This window comes from Convolutriloba macropyga, chromosome 9, assembly GCF_964194025.1.
Source record: "Convolutriloba macropyga chromosome 9, txConMacr16.3, whole genome shotgun sequence".
NCBI classification, from domain to species: Eukaryota; Metazoa; Xenacoelomorpha; order Acoela; family Convolutidae; genus Convolutriloba; species Convolutriloba macropyga.
The window spans coordinates 7178709-7206335 of NC_134476.1; the positions used below are offsets into that span (position 1 = coordinate 7178709).

At 35.0% G+C, this 27627-nt stretch overlaps 1 protein-coding gene across 2 annotated transcripts in view; it reads right to left on the reverse strand.

Moving 5' to 3' along the window:
* The window catches only part of LOC142346004 (uncharacterized), a 36766-nt gene extending 19783 nt beyond the window's left edge, over positions 1-16983 (reverse strand). For both annotated transcript variants that reach the window (XM_075398477.1, XM_075398476.1), the window contains exon 1: positions 16237-16983. The gene's annotated coding sequence lies outside the window, so the exon portion shown is untranslated. The remainder of the gene's footprint in view (positions 1-16236) is intronic.
* Between the last annotated feature and the right edge of the window lie 10644 nt (positions 16984-27627).

Genomic DNA, 27627 nt, shown 5'->3' on the forward strand with positions numbered 1-27627 from the left:
AAGTGTGAATATCACAGGCGGAAGGTATCACAGGCGGAAGTGGCCGTGAGCGAGGGCGGGGGCCGCGAAGCCTGCAAGAATTTGCGCAATTAGGGACAACCGCTTTGGAGAGCTGTGTGGGGGCTGGGATGGTGGCTGTGGCGCCGATTGTGGTGGCTTAGGCACCGGCTGTTGCCCTTTAAATTGTAGTTCTTGCGACAAACTCAGCGGATCTGTAGGTGCCTTTGGTGAGCTTGTGTCGCTCCCGATGTATAGGTGTAGTTCTCCCGATGGTGAGGAAGAAGTAGCGGATGAAGGTAATGGATTCATGCGAGCGTAGGTGGCCGAACAGAGTATGGCTCTGGGGAGGTAGTTCATAACATTCTTAAATAGATTTGGGGAGAGTAGAAGCTCTATGTTTGTTTTGCACAGGAGAGGAAAATTTTTTGAAGAAAATCTCAAACTTTGTTTAAATAGATTCAATTCATTTTGAGAGTATGGAGTGCTACTATCGACACATTGTTTATTCGCCTTTTCTTCGTTGAGGTTGGTTTATAATGAGAAGAGTCTGATTGTAACACATGGAAAATAGTTTGTGAAAATACTTCGTCCGGGAGTTATATTTTTAGCTGATGTGATATTAGGACCTACAAGTGATTTAAGATTATATGCGTTGTATGCGCTTAAAAATAGTCCAAATAGGCACTGCAAAATTTAAAAACAGTCCATATTCTGCCTATTTCTTTTGATAAGTACAAAGGGTATCCAAATATCCCTATAAGAGATTCTTTTAATTATTTCCCGTTGATTAAATTAACCCAATCAAGACAACGAAGTGTAAATTTTTTTCCGTTAATAAAGAGTTTTTCAAAATAATTTGCGTTTTGACTGTGCAATCGTGAAAACTGTGCTTGTTATGATGCTCGTTATTGTGCTTGTTTTGAAAACTTAACTGCTTGTGCTACTTCAATTTTTTAGCGCCATCATCTACTAATTGGTTGAATTTCAGTTTCTCTTTCGAGTCAGTCCGATCTCTCTGACTGTATATGCCAAGTTGTGGTGCAGTAAAATCCGCGTGGGAAGAGCGGTTTCCATTTTTATCGGGCGTTAACGTTCTCATGTGGTTTCGTGCTTTAATTGAATGAGCAGTTAAGCGGTATGATTCATCGCCATCCGCGTCTAATGAGATTTGCTGATTAAAAATGTCAGTTTTAAACAGTGTTTTAACAGACCAAGGGAATGTTTTTGTGTGATTTGATCTACAAATTGAATGTCGTTCTGATAAAATTTAGGGATGCGTTCGAAACCTTGACTTTCTTGTACAAAAAGTGGTGAAGAAATGGTTTTGAATTGAAACAGTTGCATAAAAATAGAAATTTTCAGTGTGGTGAATGTGTTTCGCTGACCTGCGGTAATGTATCCTACTAGTGGGAAATTTTGTGTTAATAATATAAAGGCGGTTTGTTTTAAATCGCATTCAAGATCGCAGAGTCTTTTGTAATTTGAGAGACTCGTGTGGTCCATCTCAAATAATACACCACTGATCATATAGTCGAGCTTTGCGTCAATCTGTACGTTAGGGTGTATAGCACCAAACCAATTCTGTTTTCTAAAGAGTTTATGTTTTTCAGTTTTGCTTTAGACTTGTAATTTTTGTGGAATTAAACATTCGTTACGGATGTCTGCTTTAGTTTAAGGTGTAATGAAAAGTGCTTTGTTTGGGATGGTTATGTGTACATCCTTAAATTCCTCCGATCCGTTGCCTGTGACGAAGTTAAAACCACTTTTATACCGTAAAAAAATCTTGACATTGTGTAGCGTAATATGGGCGATCCTCCTTACATTTGCAGAGAGGTTTAGTAAGTACCTGAAAACGAGAAAGTGCTGAGTCATCATAAAGATGGTCTTGAATTCAACTTGTGTACATTTGTGCATTGTGCTGGTGCCCAGTGTTATTTGTGAGTGCTTCAATAAATAAGCGTTTTTGTAGTTTAATCATTCGTGCATGTGATCTAACGGCATTAAAAATTCGAAATTTTGTTCCCCAATGACTGTTGCTTCGATAGCTTGGTTTGGAGGGCATTACCCATTTGAAGATTAAATTTAATGCGTGTTTAACCATAGTAGATACTTGCAGATTTAAAGTCAAAACTAAATGTGACGTTAGTTGATTGGAGTGACCATCCCAGTGTGTGGATGACTTGATATTCGTGTTTTTGGTTTTGTCCGGGGCAATTAGTTCAAGGTTTATCTGCGGCGTTTGGGATCCATTCATGGTCTCTTGGATTAAAAACGAGATTTCCGTGTTGGAAAGCAGAAGCGCGAAAGCGATCCAATTGAAAACGCCCTTTTTTGGCTTCGGTATTAGCCTGCCGGCGTGGGTCGTTAAATAAATCAAACTGTATCAACTGCGGGTGATAATGTTCTTTTTATACGAGATATATTCGTGCAAGTTCTCTAAAAGCTTCAATTTCTGTGGGAAATAAAGGTTGTTCTGTATTGTTAGCATTCCAATTATCGTGATCAAACCGGAAGCTTCTTTTAAGTAAGATTTTGTGGCAAAAGCTTTCTTTGTCTCTAAGTTTTGCATGTATGGCTTATGGGAGTACTAGAAGTGTGAGAATTTGTGAGAAAATGGATAATTGGGCAGGAGAGGATCTGAAAGTCTGCTAGTTTGATCTTACATTCACCAATATTATTGAGCCTATGATGCTGCATATTTGTGATATGGCGTGTGGAGCAATCATAAAGAGTTACTATCAGGTCGTGAATTGTTAGCATTCCAATTATCGTGATCAAACCGGAAGCTTCTTTTAAGTAAGATTTTGTGGCAAAAGCTTTCTTTGTCTCTAAGTTTTGCATGTATGGCTTATGGGAGTACTAGAAAGGTGAGAATTTGTGAGAAGATGGATAATTGGGCAGGAGAGGATCTGAAAGTCTGCTGGTTTGATCTTACATTCACCAATATTATTGAGCCTATGATGATGCATATTTGTGATATGGCGTGTGGAGCAATCATAAAGAGTTACTATCAGGTCTTGAACTCCTGATTTGGGCGTTGAAATATTGCGCTTGTCAACTTTAGTTGGTTGTCCATGCAATGGGTCCATGAAAGGGGTGTGAAAAAAATAATTTAATCAAGAGTATGGTTAAATTTGTATTGGACATGTGTAAGATACTGCAAGGTTAGGGTTATAGAAGACAAAATTTCCTGAGGTGTTCTGTGTGTATCTTTTAGTGTATTTCTTGGTAAATAAAGGGTGATGGATTTGTTTTAACGCAAAAAATAGGGGGAGCAGCGGCCTCTGGGTGAAAGATTACAATTTCTACAGAAAATACAATTTCTACAGAGAAAATGATTTTAGATTGTTTTTAGCAGACCGTGCGCTGGTTGTTATTGTACTGGTGTAATCTTGCATGAATTAGTAATTTTTTTGCCCAATTATGTAGCAGTTCACCGTTGTTATGGTCTCCGGAAAAAGTGGGCGGGGCAATTACAATTTTTTGTCAAGTTTTAGTGGTAAAGTTGGAAAAGTTCTAGTAGTATCGGGCCGTTTCCTAAAAAATGGTGGGAGTGTTGATCTGGATTTGGGGTGGGTGAGTTTGAGCCTAATCTCATTACTTAGATTACTCGCAATCTGTGACGGAGTGGGTGAGAAAAGTTGAGAGCTTAGTGGATCAGAGGTTGAAATGTCTGAAAAAAACTAATATCTTGTGATGCTTTGTTTATATTAGAAACAGTGTGAATTTGCTATGGCAATTCGGAACTACTTGTCTTATCAGTCTTAGCAAAATTATTTGGCTGAGTAGAAAATTGCTGTGGTGTTTAGTTTTATTAGTTCAGGTTGTGGTGCTCGTGATGGAGAAAATATAAATGATGTCTGTTGCAAAGTTGCATTTGCAATAAAGCCAGAGTACGGCAACAAAGTTTGTGTATTTGTTTGTTGTTGTTGAGCTTGCGCTTGGTGTATATGCGTATGAATTTGATCGGTAGTTACGGGATTACTGACTGTGGGGTAATTGGGTGGCGTGTCTGGTAGGACGAGGTCTATCAGCAGATTTGGCAGTAGTAATGACCGAGTATGGGCGTTCCTCGGTTTCTTGTGCTTGTGACTTTTTATCAAAGAGTTTAAATGATGTCTTTTTGGGGATGGATTGTTTCGTAGTGTCACTATATGAACACTTTGTTGATTCTGAGACCGAGGGAGCACTTGGGTTAGTGTTGGGTTGTTGGTTAGAAGACAAAATTGTGACGTGAATTGTGGGCCCAGAGTGGTGCAGTTATCACAATATGATGTTTTATATTAAATTTTGGAACCACGATTATTTTAAAGTAGATACATTTTGAAGTTTAATGTAGGTACTTTAACTCGAATTGATGCGAGGGGCGATTCTGGTGGGAGGACATTGTGTTTGTAGATGAGATCTAAATAATCAGCACAGAAAAAATAACCCTTCGATTGTGTAATCTTTTCATTCTAAAGTAATTTTTTGGTGGGTAATCAACTTTATTTTGTGAGTTGCTGTTTTCTGAATTGTTGGTATTGCTCATCCTGCTTAGGAAGTTCTGTGATATAATTCACATCATAGGAGGCTGGGATAGCGTCTAAATTTATCGTATACACAATATCAGTGTTAAAAAAATTCAGATATTTTCGTTGTTGCTTGTGGTGACTAAATTGGGATATAGAAAAGAGCAATGTGTACGTTGTTGAAGTCTCTTATATGAAAGACCAATTCACAGCAAGTGTGTGAATATAATAATTGATCTAGATTATAGAAAATGTCCTTTCATGGTTTTTGTTTCGTCTTAAAACTTTGATTGTATCTAAAAGTGTCAGCGTATGGAGTTCTACGAAACAAGACTTCAAGTCTGTGTTGTGAAGTTATTTGTATACACTTTTTTGTTAGTGGAGACGAGTTGAAATTTCAGACCAAAAGGTAGTTTCAAGACAGAGAGTGTGAGCTGCTGTGAGCTGATTTGATTCAACTTGTTCTTCTGTGAGCTGGTTGATTTTCGCTTCTGTGAGCTGACTTGAAAGTTTTGTTTTTGAAGGATAAGAACTGTACTGTGAGACAGTTCTTAAATTAGGTGGAGGGCGAGGATTGAATATGAAAAATTAGATGTTTTTAGAGGTTAGAAAAGAAAGAAGTGAGAGAGCTAGATTTGACAAAGAGAAGTCGAGAAAGCTAGAGAGCGGAAATTTAAAGTTAGAGTTTTGGTCAAAGAAGGAAGAGAGAAAGACAGACCACAGAGTTGCAAGGAGTGTGGAATGTGAATTGATTTTAGACGATGCGATGATTTGCCCTGAGCATGACTTTTCTTCGTGAAGGAAAATAATCCCGAGTCCTATCACGTTAAGCTAATTAGATTGGTGAAGCACTCTCAGATCGTTTTGTGGGTCGGCTACTAACTGAATTTTTGGTTAATTTACTTTCTTTTATAGTCATGGTGAAGGCCTGAATCTCCTTTTTTAAATTTCCTAATGGAGGGGTCTTTGTGGTTTTGCTAGGTTAACAGGTGCAAAGATTGTCCATATGCTTTGTTACGCCAATGGAAGAGTTTGCTTTTTTTTCTCAGTGAAAGTAATTGTATAAGGGGGAGAGGGGTGAAAGAACTATCCGAATTATCTCTTTCGTGTGGGAGAACTGGGGAATTTGATTTGCAGTGTATTTCTATTTATTGGTTTTCTATAGTAATATGCTGCGTTGTGATCGGCGAACTAAAGTGACAGAAGCAAATTTGTGTGTTACAGTAGAGGTATATATATATATATATATATATATATATATATATATATATATATATTAGAAGTGTTCTGTAGTCTTTCTTTGACTGTTCTCGTAAACGGACGTCTCTAGTAGTGTAGTTTTCTGGGTTTGATTCGGGTTGTCCAGACGGATTGTAAGATGGTTGTGGGAAGGTTCATTATCTGCTGTTATGTCCGGGGCGCATTTACTCAACGAGACGGACTTTGGCTTTGTGATATTCGGTTTTTGAGGATGAAGCCGTAATAGGGAGTTATTGGAGAAGTAATTCTCCGTTTTTTCTTGAAAGAATGATTGTTTTGGGTAAAATGGGACAATATTACTGCGATGGCCAGTTATTTGTTTCCCTCTAAAGTCCTCTAATTTATATGTTATCATTGTGGGGGTATCAATTATTTTTAAAAGCCAATTTTCTGTGGTCGAGTCTTTTTAGAAATTCCAATTTGCGGAGCTTTATTTACAATTGAAACATGATTGTTAATTTTTTGTGGTTGGTTTGTTCCAAAACGGCGATTTATGAACGTGCGCACATGTTTATTCTGTTTAAAATAATTGTGTACCTCATTATAAACTAGTGTTTTTTTCACGAGTTAGGGATTAATGTTTAAATGTTCCCTTCTGCAATTTTTTTTATTTGGGGTTGGTGACCGAGATGATCAGTGTGTGCGTGTGTGTGTGTGTGTGTGTGTACGTGTGTGTTTTGGAAAACAGTAGAATGGAGATCTTTGTGAAGAATTGCAACCTCCTAAACTATCTGTAGTGGATCATAGATTAAAAATTTCTGGTTTTTTTGTTATTATGCCGAAAACAAGATCATAAGCTACTTTTTGTGACCATGTGTCATATTATGAGTCTAAAACTGTACGAAGACATGTGTTCAGTTGTCTATTGATCTTTTCTATTATTCCGTCTGAACATGGTGCGTACGGTGTGCGTGGTTTCAATTGTACGTTATATATGCAGCAAATAGGGAAAATTCGCCGTTAATAAATTCATTTCCGTAATCAGTTAGTAAAAAATCGGGTATTCCAAATTTAACTATCGAATGTTCGAGTAATATATTTAATGCATTTCCTGCATCATTTCTGGGGGAAGGGCGAAGAACAACATAGTGTGTAAAAGCGTCTACTATAACATAGACCTAGGAGTTTCCAACTGAGGAAAGAGAAATTGAACTTTTTGTGTTCATTGAATTACGATGATTGATGTATGGTGAAATTTCTAAAAATGGCTGTTGTGGAGTCATGAGGAGGTTTGTCATTGATTTGCTTGTTCAGGAATTCAAGCAGTCTTGTCTAAGTATTGCTCGCCATGTTTATATGATCGGAAAAAACTGATTTTCCGTTTTTGTATCCTAAGTCTTTTCGCGACCGGGATGGCCTCAAAGATCGTGTGAGTTTGCGATATGGAATACTGTAAAGAGGAGAAAAAATGGCAAACAGATTTTTGGTGACTGTGTCTCTTTTATGTAGTATAAGAGCTGAGTAGTTTCGTTTACGTTTATGTCTTGGAGACGTCTATAGTAGTGTAAACGTCTCATATTTGCTCGGATTCCTAAAGTAGGGATAACAGAGCGGTTTTTGTATTGTTTCCAAAGAAGAATATTTTGTAAGACAGCGTCTTTGTAATTTTTCCTGTAAAAGTGATTCAGTGGCCTCTGTTTGTTCGTCATAGAAATATTTGAATATATCTGTAGATTTAGGTACAAAATCATCCATTTTAGACAGTGAAAATTCTATACTATTATCAAATCTGCATAATTTGCAATTTGACACTCGAGGGTAAAGGGTTCGGTTTTATTCGTGTTTAGTGTAACATCTGAGTGCTGTATTATCGAATAGGTTTCTAGAAAAGGTTGATTTTGTTTGAACTGTTGAACTCTGTGTTGGTGCACATATTCCAAAGGCTGTGCTTTTAATTTATATTCTTGACATGAGACGGGAAGGTAGAGATTGTTTTCGAGTTGTACTTTGAAACAGTTGTCTTTGATTTCGAGATATATAGGTTGATTGGAGATACTGTAGTGTTCATTCTACAGTAGTGTTTGTGGTTATTGTGTTGATATATTCTATTGGCAGAGCAGAGTGGCACTATACAGGTGCTGTATGTTGACTGTGCGTCATAAAAAATTTTTACTGAATCAAGGATTTCTACCGCCCGTAGGCGATGTTCATCCTGTGTTGTTGTCGTAAGTGAACAAGTTAGGAGGTCTGGAAGTGAAAGGTTCTTTCCTTCTACCCGAACCACGAGTACGTTTGGGAACTTCATTACAATGAGTGGGAACTTGTAAACTCTGTCATTTGGTTTGCTCTTTTTTGTAAAGAAAAACGTATTGGCTCGTGGTCAGTGTATAGATTATTAGGAAACTGTCACCCTTGAATGAGGAATTGCAATTCCGAAAGCGCATAGATTATGACACAGCAATCGCAAAAAATGGTTTAAAGTCTAAATTCTGTGGAAAAAAAAACAAACGAGAATTCGCTGAGACTATTTCCATTTTCCCAAATTTAATTTTCCGTAGAAGTGCAGCTCGGATGATATAATTTGAGAGGCATCACAAAAAATATAGAATGGTTTTTCTGAGTTAAAAATTGCGAGACGGAATGTGCCGTCTGTAAGTTACTTCTTAACTCAATCAAACGTTTGTTGTAGTTCTGGCGTCTATTTGAAATCTACTGAATCTCTATTTGGAGATAAAAAGATCTTAAAACATCTTGTAAATTGTAAATATATTTGGCGGTGAATGTTAATAATCCATTGTAGTTTTGTCCTCCTTTTTGTTTTTAGGTGGTTGAAATTTTAAGAAGCTTTTTGTTTCTGCTTTTAGAGGGTCATGTGATTGTTCTGGATCTGGTGTCCTAAGAGTTTGACTGATTCTAAGAGAAAGAAAGATTTATCTGGAGCGGCTCCGAGATCTTCAGTTTTGAGAAATTTGTCATTTTGTCTAATGTTTGTAAAACTGTGTCTGACGTGGTATCTTCAATAAAGACATCGTCAAGATGCGTGATGATATTTTTCTGAAAAATTAGGGGTTTAAATATACTACTCATAAAAATTGATAAAGAGGCTGGGCCGATAGAGATACCATAAAAATATTGTTTCAAACAGTACTGTTGTCCAGCAAAAACAAAATTTGTTAGTTGTTGTGAAGGTTAATCTAATAGCATTTTGTTATATGCGCTTTTCATGTCAGCTATTGGGAACAGCAGTCCTTTTATCTGTGTGAGTATAATTTGTATTTGCTCTATTGTAGAACTACATTTAGTCGCATCAATAATTGTGTTTAATTGACGAGCATCTTAGACAATTTTTAGTGACTCTTCCTTTTAAAGTATAATAATAAACATTAAGTTTGTTAATAAATATGTTCCCTGTGATTAGAGAATCTGCATTAACGGTTGCAGTTATGTCAAAATATGTTAATATGTGGAGTAAGTATTGTACTCGTTCTTGTATTTGTAGGGGTATACGAAAAGCTTGCTTTTTTTCGAAACTGCTGTTGTTTTTAGATGTAGGTTTAATTCAACTTTGAAATTCACTACATCGAATTGAGACGTGAGAAAACAATTTTTATATTGTAGCAAGAGTGGTGCTATTTGTTCAAACTGTTTTTGGTTTAGTTTAGTGTGTTCGAAATTGAAATTCCAGAGAAAAGTTTTCTCTGTGTCTGTGAAAAAAAAGTGTTTAACGGTATGTGAAAAGTTTTCGCTGTGCTTTATATTCACGTTCCTGTCGTTTGGTCAATTTCAAGCAATATGGTTTCTTAAGTGTCTTTGATGTGCCATATGAAAAGTATTTTGCAATATAGGTATCAACGCATCCATGAATGCAGTGAGTTCACTATTGCAATATGTCGTGGTTTGTAAGTCTATAAGTGAGACATCCTCTAGTGCATAACCAAATAGTCCCTTTACAAGTGTATGTTGGTGATTTAAAGGGTTTTGGATAAGAATTTGGATAAAGGATTGGAAAGGGTATTCCAAATCGTTTATATCCATTATAGAATAGAACATATTTTTACGTAGTGGTATGAATGAAAAATCGGATTTCTGAATTAGGGTCCCATCTGCATATTTGCTTTTGAAAGCGTATGAAGTAAGTGAGTAATTTGAGATTCTGTGCTCGAATAATTGAAAATATAATCTGTGATTGCCGATGACTAGAAGTAATCGTTGATAATTTGGTGGTGGTTTTGTTGAAGATTCATAGAATTTTATGGACTTTTTGTCGTAACTATGTTTAATCTCTAGTGCATGAGATGTACATTTTAAAGATTCTACATATCTTTCTAGGAATTGTGTTCCTAGGATATTAAATTTAATGATTGAACGGTGAAAGGTTATTGTAAAATGCGTGTTCCGATGAGTTCTGTGTTCTGTTACATCTGGGTAAAGATTGAGTTTTACAGTTCCGTGTGACTGTAGTTTAGAATTATTTGCTGCTGAGAGAACAAATGTCGATGCTTTTGACTGTATTTGTGAGATTTTTTAATTTCATTCCAAGTATCACTATCTATTATGTTAAGTCATTCCCCGAGTCAATTAAGAAGTCATTTTCAAGATGTTTGTGGTGAAATTGTTCTGGTGTCATTGAGCGTCTGTTTTGTGAAGACTGTAAACGGTAGTACCCAAAGGTTACCTTTACATGATGTGGAAAGAATATACTCTTCTCTGATAGTATTACATTCTTCCTGACAGTTGAAATATTCGTGTTTTGTATCGTGATTGAGTTCTCAGAAAAAACTAATAAATTGTTGTTCCAGAAGTTGTTCCTCTGAAAACTTTTGCGTTTCCATTTGTTCATCTTTAGACGTAGTGTCGTCTGTATGATCTTGGTCCAAAGTAAATTGATATAGTTTCGCACATTTCGAAGGCGATTGCGTGAGAACGATTGTTGTGAACATTTTCCATCTCTATGGTAATTAGGTGAATGTGCTCGAGAATTACATAGGTAGTTGTTATTATTATAATTTGGTTTTTTTCTGAGTATTTTGTGGTCTCCGCTGTGGTGAACCCGTTCTGCTTGATGGCTTTAAGTTACCATAGTATGATTTGGATAATTTGATTACTTGTAACTTACTACGTTGATTCCATAGGCAAAATCTTATTCCATACTGCGTCCATCTACAGTGAGATTATTTTTGTTTATAGCTATATAAATTTTTCATAATGAAAGAGCGGAATTTGTGTTTTCTTGTGTCTATCAATGTGTGTTTTGGTGATGTCATCTTGACGTGTTTTCTCAACTAAATGTGCAAATGGAAGCTGTGGCTCCAAAGCTGTAGACTTGTGATCAGCAACCTTTTTTACAGTTAATCTAGTTGATTGTGGATCTAGTTCTTTGACAAGTGCGTCATTAATTTGTGCATTTGTCATATTTGGAGCGTTATTAAGATATGCTTTTCAGGTCATTTGTTCAATTCTGAGTGCTAATCTTTTTATTTATTTTCCTGAGTCACGTGTTGTGCTTTCTAGAAGTAGTTCCGCTTGTGTTTGCGATTGTTGGTCATCAAGTACTTCTAAAATTCTCGACAGAACGCTTGCCAGTTTCATTAATTTTTAGTGGTAAATGTGAATTCCATTGTTGTACAGGGCCGATTAAAGCCGTTTCTATCATGGCGATTCATTTTAAATACATGCTTCAAGATACGTTGAGTCGACTTGTTTGAGTCCTGCTGTCATTACCACGTTCGCTGTTATAGCAATTAGAAAATCTGTAGTGTATGTGCGTTCAGTACCATCATATGGTCTTAAAAACTGCTACATGGGTACTGAGGAGGCCTCTTTAAGTGTATATAATTTGTGCGTTTTGTCTATTAAATGTTGAAGGTGGTCGTGTAGACGCTGCTTGCAATTAGTAAGGGGTTAGAGCGTTTCTTGTTTGTTGAGTATTTTGTGAGTTAAATTGCCGGACAAACTTTACTAGTTGTAGGGGGATTAATTGAATATTTTTGATTGTTGGTTGATACTCTTTGAGTCGATGTTTTCAAAATAACAGGTTAAGTGTTAAAGAGTACTGAATTTTGTCTTTGTAAGCGTGGTAGAGGTTTATTTATAATAGATAGTAGCGGAATGATTGTGTTTAGCGGATCCAAATTTTGTGTCAATTGGGTTGATTTCACAAGTTGTACGTTTCTGTGCTTTTGAAAAATTATTTGAATTTTTAGTGGTATCGTTGATGACCTTGTTTTTATTATTCTGTTTACTTTTAGTTCCAAGATCAATAAGTGAAAGAGTGTTTACAGTGTGAGATAAGAGAAGTGTTCCATCATATTTTAGTGTGGGTTTGAAATCTGTTTCTGTGGTTTCATTTAAAATGGAGTCCATCTGTTGTGAATGGACTATAGGATCCATGTTTTCTATTGGTGATGTTTCAAAGTGTTGTAATTGTGTTTTTTGTAATTTTTGTGAATATAATCAGTTATTTTCGGCATTATAATTTTTAATTTCAATATTTTCATGATCAAATTTAGTTTTTTTTATTATTTCAGACGGCGCTTCTGTGATTGTTATAAAATTTTCTGGGAACCAATTTGGGTCATAAATGTAGTGTAGTGTTTCTGGTAGTTGATCCCTTAATTTGGGGTTATGTCTCCGCTATGAGTTTTGTAGCAGACAAAAATGTGTCTCACTAATATTTGCCAAAATCTGTATATGTACCAGTAGAAACGTGTGAGGGTGTCTAAAGCCTCTGGTTAATCTGCATCTCTTGCAGAACATATGGAATCTTTTAAAGGTGAGTGAGACCTTCAATTTTTTGTCTCGCAATTTTTTGTACGCTTTCATTCCCTGATTGTAAAGCTTTGGTATTCAGTGTTAACGCTAGTCGTTTTAGAAATTAAAATTACGATTTTCTAAATGCTCCAGCTGTATCAGAGGGATGTAATTCTGTCCATACTCCGTTAGGAAATTCAAAAATTGTGTCTGATAGTGTGTAAAAAAAGTGTCATCAATGAGTGAAATATAAGTATTAGTGGGAGGGTCACAAATAAAACGAATTGAGCCTTTTGTGAATTGAGTTCCGTGGATTTCAATTAAGTATGAAAGGAAAGCTGTTCGTGAGATTTTTGAACGCTCTATCTGATAAAGAGAGAAGAGGCTGTTGTTCTACAGCAATATAGTTGTATTTGATTTGATTTGCTGTTTTAGGAGTAGGTTTGTGGTATTGATAGTGTGTCCCTTTAAATGGTAGAATTTCATGCATAAGACGTTTGTTCTGTTGTGTCAGAACGGCTAATTGGGATTATTCGGAAAATTTAGACGGAACATTTGTTTATGAAAAAAGTTTTCAAAACTAAAAACATTCTCATCAAGTATTAATAATTTCGTTATTTTTTCAATATTCACCTGTGAGCATCTGATAAATTCACTAAGCAAACACGACCGGAAAATTGAACGTTTATAATTATAAACTGCAAGAACAATGGAAAAAAGAACAAATTTCAAAAAACTGATTTTACATTGTTTGGGTAATTTGTAACAGCTTTGAACGGGTAATTGAGGAGACAATTAGGGAAAATATCAAGCATTGGGAAAACAAATTTTTCAAGCTTTTGAATTCTGCTCTCTTTTTCTTAGCGCCAAACTTTTTTAGTCATGTGCTATTGGTGTGAGTCGGCTAGTTTTTGAAGAAATTGAGTCCGTCTAATCTGTAGGGGGAGAATTTGCCCAAAACTGTTATAGGTTTCTGTACTTTTATCAAGAATTACTGCGGTGACCCCCTCACTATTCCATTTCTTAAAATAAAAAGTGCTTTCATCGTATTTGGCATTAATAGAAAGATGTAGTTCCAGCCATTGTGATTAAAATTAGCTTTACTAAAACCACCTTAAAAGGAACTTAGCGAGACGTTGCAAAAAAGTTCGCAAAAGTTTGGGAAATTTGGAAACTAATGTTTGTGATACCTTCTTTTATATATGATCCAGCTATTCCAAAAAATTCACTCAGTAGAAAAAACAACGGTAAGTTACAGATAATGCAGTTTACTATTTTTGTTCTGTTGCTTTACATTAGGATCAATTAACCTACAAATGCTTTTGTCACCAAATTTTTAATGGTGATAATTTTTTTTTTCACAAAGTTTGTACATGTTTTTGCTTAGAAACTCAAGAAAGGTCTGTTCAATCTTTGAACTGTATGAAACGTTGGATTGGAATCAGTTTTCTTCTTGTATAAATTGTTTAGTTTTTGGTGAATATAGCAAATTAGTGGTACTTCACAGAAAAGTTTTACATCTACTTAACAGCTCTTACAAATTACTTTTTTAAAGTTAGTGAAAAATTGCGGCTCTCAGCTTAATCACCACTAAGTCAAAATTTAGATATTTAAAACAGACATTCGTTTCAAAAACTAGTAAATTAAAACTAATCAGTTTACAGTCTACACTTTATATTTGAGGAGAGCTGTTCCTGAAGCAATCGACTAATTGAATGATCGAAAAATTTGCTCGCACTTTTTTATCTATAAATGAAATGATCAATGTTTAAAAGCCGAACATTTGGAGATTATTTGCAAACGCACACGACCGGGACTTCTTGGGGCGAAGTGAAGAAGAGTTTTCACTTCACTCTAGAATATGTAGTTGATTATCATTAATTATCATTTTAAAATTGTTTCAAGTCAAAGTTCTCAAAAATAACTATTTCTCTTTCATTCTTGTACAATAGAATTGCGCTATACATGAGGATAAAGCTTCTACTAATTGAAAAGAGGGATGAAAAACCGTTTTAACCATTTGAAAATATAGCGTTTGACCAAAAAGTTCAGAAAAAGCGTTTTCAGATATTTTGACAAAAGTTAAGTTAAGCGTTAATAACAGTATTTCTTTTTTATTTGCTTAAAGGGTTGCTAATTCTTAACTTTTTAGGGCTAATTGTTTCTGATTGTCTCTCATACTTTTTTCCTTATAAAAAAATCGTCCCAAAATGGTAACCCATGACAAAAATACTTGTAAGCTTGCTTTTTTTTTCATTAGTACCTATAAATGTTATCAATCTTTCTGGAGGGATGAATATATTTTTTTAAGACTGCCGAAGCCAAAGATCAGGGGTTAAAAACAACAAAAAAATTCTTTGCTTCTTATTGTGTTGATTTTTTATTATATTTGTCACTAAAGATACGAACTTTAATAAAAAACATAATTGAAAAGAGAAAACAACAGCTCTTTTGGGCGCAATTATTTGTAACAACAAAACTAAATCCGAGCTCAAAAAGTGTTGCATGTCGCAAAACCTGTTTAATAAACTATTGAACATTGACTGAAACAATCAAATCAATAAAAAGCAGCTGGATGTAATTTGTTTGAAACGGGTGAGATTGTGTTACAAGAAAAGGGTTTGTTTATTAAAAATTGTGTCTCAAACACTGAAAAGATAATTATTAACGCATTTATTGTTTTTTGGAAACTAGAGTGATCAGATATTGAGCATACATTGGATCAGCAGATGACTTGAATAACTTTGAATAACTAAAATTCAAACAGGTAAGACCTCCCAATTTTTCATACGGATTCATAGCGACCAATAATGCAATTATTTGTTATCATGTCCAGCTTTGTGGCAAAATGAAGGTTACTCAAAAGAAACTTTTATATTTGCTTGGGAGCTCAGACATATGTTTTTTTCATAAGATTTTGAAAAATTGCAATTCTCAGTTTTATCATCACTAAATCATTTTTTTGCTACTTAAAATTCGTTTTGAAAACTGACAAATTTTAAAAACTCTGTGTGAAATTTACAGTTTAGGTTTAAGAAGAGCTATTATGGAACCACACGGTTTCAGCAATCGACTAACTGAATTTGCTTTCACTTTTTTAATATGTTAAATGAAAGAGCAATGTTTAAAAATTGAAACATTTTGAGATTATTTGCAAACACACATAACCGGGCACTCTTGTTACAATGGGTTGAGGTAACCAAGAGCCTTCAATTGACTCACGGATATTTAATTGATTACAATCAATTGTTATTTTAAAATTGTTTTTAGCCAATGTTCTCAAAAACAGCTAGTTATGTTTCATTCATTTAGTCACGTTGGGCTAGTTGGGCTATACATTAGGATAGTACTTTTACTATATGAAAAGAGAGGCGAGAAAATAGCTTGTGGCCAAAATGTTTAGGCAAAAGCATTTTCAGATATTTTGACAAAAAGTTAAGCGTTTATAACAGTGTTTTTGTTTCTTTGATTACGGGATCGTTAATTTTTATAACTTTTTAGGGGTTAACTTTTTTCTGATTTTTCCTCTCACACTTTTTGCCTTTCAAATAAAATCATTCACAAATATTCACGCATTACAAAAACATATGCAAGACCTTTTTTATTATAAAACCCGTTAAGGTTATCAATCTTTGTGAGGAAATAATTATACTTCGTTAAAACTTGCGCCAAAGATGAGGGGTTAAAAACGACAAAAATGGCCTTTGTTTTTTATTGTGTTGATTATTCTGATTGTATTTGTCTCTCAATCTACGAAATTTGAAAAAGAATATACAAGAGTATAAAGAAAACAAATAATTTTTCGGCGTGATTTTTTGTATGATACAAAACTAAATCTAATCTTAAAAACGTTGCATGGCAGTAAAACTGTTAAACAAATGGATGAACATTAATTGACTGAAATAATTAAATCAATAAAAATCAGGTGGGTGTAATTTGTTTGAAAGGGGTGAGAATGTGTTACAATAGTAGGGGTTTGCCTATTAAAAATTGTGTTTAGAATATTCAGCAAACGATAAACAGTAACGCAGTTGTTGGTTTTTTTGGAGACAAGTGATCAGATATTGAGTGCACGTTTGAACCGCAGGTGGACTTGATTAACTTTGATTAACTTAAATTCAACCAGGTAAAATTTCTGAATATTTCATATCGATTCATAACGACCAATAATGCTATTATTTGGCAACATGCCCAGCTATATGGCAAATTTCGTAAGAGCAACGAAATGAGCAAAGATAGTTCAAAATTAACACATTTTAACAAAACCTGCAAGTATTCAATATTTAATTTTTTATTAAACTGTTATTTAACCAAAAACAAGATGGAAGATAGTGAAGCGAGAAATCATAACAAAACAATTTTTGTTTAAGAGAGCAGCAATCTTATGACTAACTGGAAAGAGGGAATAAAAACAGTAACTTGGCTGGCCGAAAGGAAAAGCAAATCTAAGGAAAAATGTTTTTGTGTTGGCGATTAATCGGCTTAAATATTTGGTGTGCAACAAAAGCGACCACAGAATTCTAAATTCATTGCAAATTTAAAATTTAAAACGTATAAGTGATGCTTGTTTTTTTTCAAGATCTCTGCGGAGCAGATTTTTGCTTTTGTTTTCATGCTGAGAGTAAAAAAAAAAGAAAACACTTAAAGAATGGATCTAAATATTAAGCTCAAAATACTACGCTAACAGTAACTTTGCGTTTGTTTCATTTACTAGAAAGGGAAAAACTTCATATAAAAGATAACACAGGAGTTCCTGTTGTAGTGGAATGTTTTAAATTAGAAACACAAAAAATAAGACTTGTAACTGCTCAGTAATTGTTCATTTTTAATAAGAATAATTTAGCTATATCATGTATCAATCCTGTCAGTAAACAAATTCATTAGAAAGCCCAAAATTATAAAATAGATACACCTTACGTATTATCTGGGTAAAAAATATTTGAAATTAGGGAAATATAACAAATTTTTTGCATGTTTACTCATCCAAAAAATTAACAACCACTTAGACTCCCAGCTCAACAGAACATGTATCTACTCTTCCAACTTTTAGAAGATGTGGTTCTCAAATTCTTTCTGAAAAGGTATAACAATTTTATACGGTTGAAAAGAATTGCTGAAAGGAAGAAAGAAACCTTGAAACTGTTCAAAAAACTATATTTTGATTAGGTATTTGCCGCAAACAGCGTAAGCTATACCTCTCAACCCTTGAAACACAACATCGTGTCTTTCTAATTAAATTAGAATAATTGAAATAATTAAATAACAATGCGACAAAAATCAAATTTCTTTTAAAATCTTACTCACCGAAAGCAATCTTTGAAACATCTACAAACCATGTTGTCATGTCTGTAGAGTACGTACGCAAAACAAAACCTCTCAACTGAGCCCGTCAATTAAAATCACTTAAGATTGAAGACGAATCAATTGTTTGTTTTTCTTAGAAGCTGTTTTTTGTAATATGTGGTGAGATACCTCAGAGGAAATAATTTTTTCGAGCACAAATCCCAAATTTTATTTTGGTCTGCTGTCTTCATTTTTTTTTCAAGTTTGTAGAGTACGTACGCAAAACAAAACCTCTCAACTGAGCCCGTCAATTAAAATCACTTAAGATTGAAAACGAATCAATTGTTTGTTTTTCTTAGAAGCTGTTTTTTGTAATATGTGGTGAGATACCTCAGAGGAAATAATTTTTTCGAGCATAAATCCCAAATTTTATTTTGGTCTGCTGTCTTCAATTTTTTTCAAGTTTGTAGAGTACGTACGAAAAACAAAACCTCTCAACTGAGCCCGTCAATTAAAATCACTTAAGATTGAAAACGAATCAATTGTTTGTTTTTCTTAGAAGCTGTTTTTTGTAATATGTGGTGAGATACCTCAGAGGAAATAATTTTTTCGAGCATAAATCCCAAATTTTATTTTGGTCTGCTGTCTTCATTTTTTTTAAGTTTGTAGAGTACGTACGCAAAACAAAACCTCTCAACTGAGCCCGTCAATTAAAATCACTTAAGATTGAAAACGAATCAATTGTTTGTTTTTCTTAGAAGCTGTTTTTTGTAATATGTGATGAGATACCTCAGAGGAAATAATTTTTCGAGCATAAATCCCAAATTTTATTTTGGACTGCTGTCTTCATTTTTTTCAAGTTTGTAGAGTACGTACGCAAAACAAAACCTCTCAACTGAGCCCGTCAATTAATATCACCTAAGATTGAAAACGAATCAATTGTTTGCTTTTCTCAGAAACTGTTTTTTGTAATATGTGGTGGGATATCTCGGCGAAAACGATTTTTTTCAAACACAAATTCCAAATTTTATTGTTAGTCTGTTGTGTTCATTTTTCTTCAAGTTATAAAGAGCAAAATCCAATGAGTTGATCTGTACGCGTAAAGTCAGATTCAAAACTGTTTTTGTAATTTAATATTATCCCTTACTTACAGTACGCGTATTGTTTTTGAAGTTTTTACATATTAATTTGCTAACAAATGTTGAATGCAACCATTAGCTGTACCTTTTCTGCAAAAGACATTTATTCTAATTTTTTGGAATGTTTTTGTTTTAAATACCCACAAAAATATGCATAGCTTTACCAACCTTTTCACCATTTTCAAGTACGTCACCTGTTTCTTTACTTGATGGACGGCGTTGTGATGTATATGTGTATCAACGAGATAACGCAGACTTCCCATTTCCTCAACAAAACACAAAGGAAATCCCAGAGTTTGTCTGCAAACGCAAAAAAAATTTTCAGGGGCTGATTATACTTGGAATTTTTCAAATAGTGATTATTTTTGTTCTAGTTGAGTGAAAAGAGTTAAAAAAGCCTCAGAACAAGACAATTGTTTTGCATTAACAAACATGTGGTAACATTTTTAAGTCACTCTTGTTGCAATCGCAATAGCTAAAACTACGCTACCGCGATTAAACCTCGCTCTCATTACACTCCATATTCGTTAATGTTTATATAATAAATTTTTTAATAAAATAGCGTGATAAGCTCGTTCCCTAATGACAAAGCATGTTTTGTATAGTTAATTGGGTCTAAACTTGATATTTGGTTGGTGATTTATGCTACTATCACTATCGCAACAAGAAATGATTAATGAATTTTACCACATGTTTGTAAATGCCAACGAAATGTTATCAAACTCAGAGCCGAAGCCGAACAACAATAATCTCGAGAAGTCAATCAAGATTATCAACCGTTTGATAATGTTTTTAATCCGCCTTTGTTGAGATTTCAGTATGAGAACAATTATATCACACTGTTGTCTTGATTTGACTACGAGTTCTTCAAGCTATTTGAAAACATTGGTGATAAAAGAAAGTGACAAAATATTAGTGTAATGAAAAAGCATATTTGGTAGTGTTATTTGGGCGTTAATGTGTTATTCAACTGTTAGAAACTAATCAATGATTCATCAAAAGTAGAATAATTGTTTTAGACCACCTAAATAAAGGAAAAGGAGTCATTTCTCGAAACATTATTTTTCATCAACCCAACTACAAATACAACTACAGCAGCGAGACGAAAGAAGCTGAGACGAGGAGCAAGACGAAAGAAGCAACTGGAAAAGCAAGAGAGGCATTGGAAAAACTAGTGACACGACGACCTGAGAAGTGAGAGGAAAGGGAGAAGCAGGCAACTGACAAAAAAGCAAGACGAAGGAGTGAAACCAGAAGCAGTAGCCCTTGCTTGGAGAGTATAAGGGGTGCCTTGAAGCCTTACCAGTAGCCTAGTAACATGCCCGAAAAGTTGCTGGTGAGGTGAATTGGTGCCTTTTTTTTCTCAGGATAGGCTAGCTCAGTGATTTCTTAGACCACTCCGGATCAGCACCCTAGAGCATGTACAGCTCCTTATAAACTAGAACAGCTCGAATTAAGACTTTTTCAAAATATAGGATAAGTGTTTTTGCAACTTTTATATAGAATAAGTGCTATCGCAGAAACTCAAATTTTTATAACTTTTATTGAATACATGTTTTTGCAACTTTCAATAAAGAATAAAGGCTGTTGCGACCTTTAACTTGTAACCTTGCAAATAACTTGCGACCTTTAACAAATAAGTGTTTATGCAACTTTTAACCTTTTAATAAGCGGTGTTGCAACTTTTGATTTTGACTTTCTTTAGAGCAATTAAAGCTAAATTAAGTTGTTTAGATATATGTAAGAAAAACGCGGTTAAAATTATTTTTTCACCGCATTTCACCGCATTTCTTACTAAAATTCACCACCAAACCTCGACCCGGGTTATAGTACGGGCATTGGTTCTGAAACTTTTATAGAATAAGTGGTGTTGCAACTTTTGGTTTTGACTTTTTTTAGAGCAATTGTTCGACAAAAGTTCGACATATCTTCCTAAAACCTAACAAATTATACCCCCTAGTCCAGAATACAAAAAAAACTTAAGCCCGCGACTGCGTGCAGCCGCAAACAAGCACCCCCTTCTATCCTCCCTCAAACGGCCCATGTGAACCGACCCTTTCCGACGAGAGCATAGAACTGGGTTTAGAGATAGATATGGGCTCAGATCCACAAAACAACCCCGAAAAGGAAAACCCAACCGAAAAACAGTACCATTTTTACTAGAAAACCAAAAACGGGCCCTTGACGCAGGCGAAAAAGCCGAAGCCGATAGTAAACGCCCTAATGTAGAGCAGCAAAAAACAAACACTAATAATCAACGAATTGTGTACGTTTAATTTGAGGGCAAGAGGCCTCGACTATCTGCTTTTGCCAACGCCATGATGAGACTTACTAACCAAAGAGACCCGGGCAGCGTAAGAGAAACGCCAAGGAGAAATGGTTTATCTATAAGACCCAAAAAAAAGAGGCTTCCAAATTGCTTACACCACGAAACATCAAACAACAGTTTCAAAATTACAATGTAAAAGTTAACTCTAACAACAACCAAAGCCGAGAAAAAGTAACTCCGTGCTTTGTAATGACAAAAATTTCGCTAGATGTAAGCCTAAACACACTTGAAGAACAACTAAGTGAACATGGAATAAAACTTGAAAAAAAAATTAGGGTCAAAAGCAGCGCTACAAACCAAGAAACAAGACTAGTTAGAGGCCTTACTAAAGACGAAAACCAAGCAAAAAAGCTATCACAAATGGGGTAGTACTCTGCCTACAGAATTTCAAATGTGAACCATCAAAACAACAACCAAAATTAGTGCTATGCTTCAAATGCCAAGCACATGGTTACATAGCAGCAAACTGCGATAACATGCAAAGATGCCCAAAATGCGGTGGACACCACCATGTCAAAGACTGCAATCAAAATGAAACTTGCTGCGCAAATTGCAATGAATCGCATAGCGCTGCCTATAAAGGCTGCCAAAAGTCTAAAGAGACAAAACTAAAAGCACGCGCTGCGTCATATGCAGAGGCCCTCAAAAATAAACCAGAGAACAAAGACAAAAAAAGAGCCCAAAAAATAGCAAGTGATGCTCAAACACAAATTGAGGACAACCTCGAAAGTATGCTATCGAGTCACTTAACCAAACTCGAAAGCAAAATAAAATAGATAACAAAATTGCAAATGAGCAACTTAGAATTGACCTCCAGAGCCAAAGCGATCAATTAAACATAAACCTACAAAATAAAATAAAATAAAAATTAAAAAACGGAGAAAATATTAGGAAAAAAATCATAGAGGACATCACAAAAGTGTCAAGTGAAATATTAAAAGACAACAAACTAGCAGTGGATGAAGGGAGAATGAGACAAAAACTGAATAAACTCAATGATAACAGAGTTAAAAACCAGATTACTCAGCAAAAAGAGAAACAACAACCTGAACTAATTTAAAAATAAGAACCGTTTAAAACAAGAAACAAAATGTTTGAAAAACAAAATTTACAAAAAACTTTGATAGTCACGCAACTAAACTGCCGTGGTCTGAATAAAAATAAAATAGAAATATTGGATATACTGGAAAAAACTCAAGCCGACATAGCTTGCCTGAACGAAACCAAGATAGGCAAGAAAAACCACCCAAACTTAGAAGGATATAATCTAGCAGGAAACAATGAACACAGTCGCTTAGGGTCTGCAATCTACATCGAACACCGATTAAATTACGAACTCATGGTAACGAAAACATATAAATCAGAGAGCAAACTAACACAAGAACGTATTACCATAAAAACACTTGGACTCTACATAACAAACATCTATGTATCACCACATTTAGAAATAAGAACGTACCTAATCACAAAAATAGCAAACAACGAACCCCACTTAATTACTGGTGACATTAATATAAAACACCCAATGTTTAGAACCAATAACCTAACCACTAACAGAACGGGAAAAACAATTGAACAATGGCTTGACAAAGAAAACTATATAATACTTAATAATTATAACTGCACGCACAAAGATGGTGGAACACTAGATGCGCATCTCGCCAACTCTAAACTAACAAGCTTTTTTGATAATTTTATGTCTTCAACGAAAGTCCTAGTGATCACTACCCAACTGTTAGCACCTGTAACACAGACAAACCAATCGAGTCACATAAAAAAGTTAACTGGAAAAATACAAAAACCATATCTTGCATAACTCAGATGACCTAGATAGGAACTTAACAAACAAAATAGACTTTGAAAAAACATAGACAAGATTACACAAAAAATCAAAGCTGCATACAAAGAGAGCATATATATGAATAAACACATAGCTACAAACCAGCAAATCAAAAAACTAACAAGAGAAAAGCATAACATAGAGAGAAAAAGGAAAAAACTGAGAAGAAACGACGAACGAAACACAACCCAACACCAAATAATATGCAACAGGATCAACATACTGACAAAAGAAATAAAGAGAATAAGTAACGAAAACACAACAAAACTACAAATGTAACTAATTGACAAATTAAACCAAGCAAACAAAGGTAATAAATTTTGGAAAGCTGCGAAAATATTACTGAACCAAAGTCAGAAAAACAACGAACAACTACCAATGAATAATCAGTAAGCTGCAGATGCATTCGTCAAAAAATTAAAAACAACAATGAAAACAAACGAATCAAAAACACATAAGGGATAAAAGTCACGAGAAAATTGTCTCACTGAAAAAAAGAGAAACAGACTTCAAGGCAATCAAGCTAAGTGAAGATGAAAGGAAGCACACAGAAGTAAAACCTGCAACTCTCAAAAATATACTAGGAAATCGTAAAAATACTGCACAAGGACATGACGGAATAGGCTATCAAATGATAAAACAATTACCATTAGAAACAATGGAAAACCTTACACAAACAATTCAAACAACAATACAATTAGGACATGTACCAGCCCAATGGAAAACTACAACCATAACAATGATACCAAAAATAGGAAAGAATAACAAAACGCTAAAAGGATACCGACATTTATCATTAACATCCTGCCTGGGAAAACTATGCGAAAGCCTTGTAAATGAACATTTGGTAAATCACTGTGAAAAACTAAACCTGTTCGCAGTTCAACAAAGTGCCTACAGATCTGGCAGATGCACAACAGAGAATATTCTATCGCTAACAGAAAAAGCAACAACAAGCTTTAAATGAAAAGGTGCCACAGCTGCTGCCTTCTTAGATGTAGAACAAGCTTTTGACTCAGTATGGCACAAAGGTATTTTATATAAGCAATTTCAAATTAACACACCATGGTGGATCACAAAAAGGACTAGCAGCTTCCTCAGTAACAAAAATCTCAAAGTAAAATACAATCAAGCAATTTCCAAAAGCTTAACACCCGAAGCAGGGGTCCCCAAAGGGAGCATTAAAAGCCGTATCTTGTTCAATATGTATGTAAGCAAACCAAAATGTAAAGATATATCAATTTCACAATATGCAGATGACATCTCTATATACTACACACACGAAAAACAAGAAAAAACTACTAGACCTTTACAAACCGGAATCAAACACTTAGAAAAATGGTGCGACATATGGAAAATAGAACTCAATGCGGGAAAAACCATATACACCATCTTCACTAGACAAATACTGAACACAAATCTAAGGCTAAGTTTAGGGCCAGAAGACATCAACGTCAGCAAAAAGGTAAAGTTTCTTAGACCTGATTTCAACTATAAATTGACATGGACAAATTATGTCATTAAAATAGTAGTAAAAAAGCAACAAAGAATCAACTTGCTAAGACATCTAAAATCAAAAAACATGAAACCTAATATTATTATGTACCTATATAAAACAATGGTGAGACCACTATACTTGTATGCAAATGCAGCTTGGGCAAATGTAACAAAAAGTGATCTCAACAAGATAAAAAAAGAACAGAATAAAGCCATAAGACTTGCATATAACCTGCCAATGTGGACAAGCGTAGATGAACTAAATCAAATGGGAAACTTAGAAGCAGTAAAAATTACAATCCAAAAATTAAACCAAGAATACCTTGCAGGGTCTATAAAACGAAATAAAGAAATTAAAAACAAAATAGAAAAACATTTGCTAACTTCGAGCCAGATCAAATTGTATCAAACTCCTTTGCAAAACATTTTATTAACGAAAAAAAGAAGTTAGACAACGGTGAATGCGGACGTCTTGGGTTATGGCTCGAGACGTTAGCTGAAGCCATTCAAAACGAAAAAATTTAAAAAAATTTTTAAAACGAAAAAATTTAAAATTTAAAATTCCAAAACAAAGTTGGATATGGACGTCTTTGGGTATGACTCGAGACGTTAGCTGAAATCATTCAAAAAATACACTGCCCGGGCTTAACTTTTTTTCTCCCTACATGATTGGATGTTACGTGTTTGCATGTTTGAATGTATGCCTGGTATGCCTGGATGCCTAATGCGCGTATATGTGTATATTTGTATATGTTAATGCATTTCCAGCACTTGGCATTCGTCTTCAAGTGCCCACTAACCAAAGAACCGATGCAAAACCACATCAGAAAGATCAGTGTGGTAGACTAGACTGATCACGGGAATCAGTCTTGGTGTTAAAGCTGAACTAACTCCAGGGTACCAGCAAGGGAGGGCAGCATGATCGTTGGAATCATGCTGAGGCCTTGATGCTGGCCCCACACTCCAACTCCAGGGTACCAGTAAGGGAGGGCAGCATGATCATTGGAATTATGCTGAAAACTTGATACTGGCCTCACACTCTAACTCCTGGGCATCAGTAAGGGAGGGCAGCTTGATCGTGGGAATCATGCTGAGGCTTTGATACTGGCCGCACAATCTGTTCCCGCACGGGAACAACCACACATCCCCGCAAGGGCGAAAATAACCACCTCAAAAGAGGCATAAACCACAAGCATTAGTACTCTCATTGCACAAGCCGACTGCTCAACCTCTGAAAGGGGCGACTGGCTGCCGGTGGTGAACTTAGGGTGCCCTTCTTCTTTCATTCTTCTTTTTCTCTTTTCCTTCTTTCTTCTTCTCTAAAGACTCTACTCCTTCACTCTCTTCCCCACTCCCTCTCTCCCAAACGTCCTCTGAATCTACCTCTTTCCAGTCACTCCGAGGCCCCTCCGTCCTTCCACGAAAACATAACAAAAACCCAAGAAACTCCACAACCAAGTATTCCATCCAAACCAATCTCTCTGCCTCAACCCTCCAGAAAAGTACATAATATAAACCACAAGAAACCAACGAAAATACCGAAATCAAACGCAAACCAATGTGAAAGCGTGGTTTAAAAAGTGGTGTGAACTACCACCGGAGAAATTGCAATTAGCAGTTCGCTGCTAATTAAACACATTATAAATCAATCAATCAATTCTCGAAACATCCTTTTTTGGCAAGTTTTGTTCAAACAATACTGCTCGCTATGTTAAACCACTACATTTTGAATAAAAAAATTTGAAATATCACTCAAAAAAGATCTATTTTCAAAATCTCTGATTTCGTTAAAGGAGAAGATTGAAGCCGTTTTCAACCTGCATTGAATTAAAAAGGGGGCCACGAAAGAAACTTTTCCCTATGTTCAAAACTATGCGGCTTTTGCGTTTTTTTAAACAAAATTAAAGCATAAGTTAGAGAAAAAAGGAACAAACTGAGAAGAAACGATGAAAGAAACACAATCCAACACCAAATAATATGCAACACGATCAACATACTGACAAAAGAAATAAAGAGAATAAGTAAAGAAAACGCAACAAAACAACAAATGGAACTAATTGACAAATAAAACCAAGCAAAGAAATGTAATAAGTTTTTGAAAATTGCAAAAATATTACTGAACCAATGTAAAAAAAACAACGAACATCTACCAATGAATAATCAGTAAGCTGCAGATGCATTTACCGAAAAATTAAAAACAACAATGAAATCAAACGAATCAAAAACACATAAGGGAAAAAATCACGAAAAAAAATGTCTCACTGAAAATAGGAGGAACAAACTTCAAGGCAATCAAGCTAAGTGAAGATGAGAGGAAATAAACAGAAATAAAACCTGCAACTCTCAAAAATATACTAGGACATCGTAAAAATACTGCACCAGGACATGATGGAATAAGCTATCAAATGATAAAACAATTACCATTAGAAACAATGGAAAACCTTGCACAAACAATTCAAACATCAAAACAATTAGGACATGTACCAGCCCAATGGACAACTACAACCATAACAATGATACCAAAAATCCTGCCTGGGAAAACTATGCGAAAGCATTGTGAATGAACATTTGGTAAATCACTGTGAACAACTAAACCTGTTCGGAGATCAACAAAGTGCCTACAGATCTGGCAGATGCACAACAGAAAAACTTCTAACGCCAACAGAAAAAGCAACAACAAATTTTAAATGAAAAGGTGCCACAGCTGCTGCCTTCTTAGATGTAGAGCAAGCTTTTGATCAGTATGGCACAAAGGTATCTTATATAAACAAATTCAGATTAACACACCATGGTGGATCACAAAAAGGACTAGCAGCTTCCTAAGTAACAAAAAAACTCATAATAAAATACAATCAAGCAATTTCAAAAAGCTTCACCCGAAGCAGGGGTCCCCCAAGGGAGCATTATAAGCCCAATCTTGTTCAATATGTATGTATACAAACCAAAATGTAAAGATATATCAATTTCACAATATGCAGATGACATCGCTATATACTACACACACGAAAAACAGGAAATAGCTACTAGACCTTTACAAACTGGAATCAAACACTTAGAAAGATGCTGCGACATATGGAA